Source organism: Schistocerca americana, chromosome 5 (assembly GCF_021461395.2).
Source record: "Schistocerca americana isolate TAMUIC-IGC-003095 chromosome 5, iqSchAmer2.1, whole genome shotgun sequence".
NCBI classification, from domain to species: Eukaryota; Metazoa; Arthropoda; class Insecta; order Orthoptera; family Acrididae; genus Schistocerca; species Schistocerca americana.
Genome location: NC_060123.1, coordinates 477,596,891 through 477,597,955, shown reverse-complemented (window position 1 = coordinate 477,597,955; position 1,065 = coordinate 477,596,891). Strand labels below are relative to the sequence as shown.

General features: G+C 48.5%; 1 non-coding gene across 1 annotated transcript; it reads left to right on the top strand.

Annotated features, from left to right (window-relative positions):
• Nucleotides 1-639: 639 nt before the first annotated feature.
• Trnap-cgg lies at nt 640-714 on the top strand. Its single transcript has one exon. It is a non-coding gene; the product is annotated as a tRNA-Pro (tRNA).
• The last annotated feature ends 351 nt before the right edge of the window (nt 715-1,065 follow it).

Genomic DNA, 1,065 nt, shown 5'->3' with positions numbered 1-1,065 from the left:
ACTCTAAAGTATCACAGTAATCATAAGGGTCAGACAACAAATTAATGCGACAATTACGTCATTACGGCTTCCATTCTCGGAGAGGAACCGTTGGCTTCTTTACTCTGTCCTGCCTGCTGAACTTCACGGCGGAGAAAGGTTTATGAGGCATACACGAGTTTGAAATCAAATAACTAACACTGAGTACTTCCTGACAGAATACTTGCTGAAGGAATTATAACAGCAAAATTTATGTATGCGCGTACAGCCAACTCGACATCTGACGTCTTCGTACTTCCGCAGTAGAAAGGGTAGCTTCGAAAGGTAAGAAATGAACACCTGCTCTGAAACTTCCTGGCAGATTAAAACTGGGACCTGGTAGAGCACTTGCCCGCGAAAGGCAAAGGTCCCGAGTTCGAGTCTCGGTCGGGCACACAGTTTTAATCTGCCAGCAAGTTTCATATAAGCGCACACTCCGCTGCAGAGTGAAAATCTAATTCTGGAAACATCCCCCAGGCTGTGGCTAAGCCATGTCTCCGCTATATCCTTTATTTCAGGAGTGCTGGTTCTGCAAGGTTCGCAGGAGAGCTTCTGTAAAGTTTGGAAGGTAGGAGACGAGATACTGGCAGAAGTAAAGCTGTGAGTACCGGGCGTGAGTCGTGCTTCGGTAGCTCAGTTGGTAGAGCACTTGCCCGCGGAAGGCAAAGGTCCCGAGTTCGAGTCTCGGTCGGGCACACAGTTTTAAATCTCCCAGAAAGTTTCATATCAGCGCACACTCCGCTGCAGAGTGAAAATCTCATTCTGGAAACATCCCCCAGGCTGTGGCTAAGCCATGTCTCCGCTATATCCTTTCTTTCAGGAGTGCTAGTTCTGCAAGGTTCGCAGGAGAGCTTCTGTAAAGTTTGGAAGGTAGGAGACGCGATACTGGCAGAAGTAAAGCTGTGAGTACCGTGCATGAGTCGTGCTTCGGTAGCTCAGTTGGTAGAGCACTTGCCCGCTATAGGCAAAGGTCCCGAGTTCGAGTCTCGGTCGGGCACACAGTTTTAATCTGCCAGGAAGTTTCATATCAGCGCACACTCCTCTACA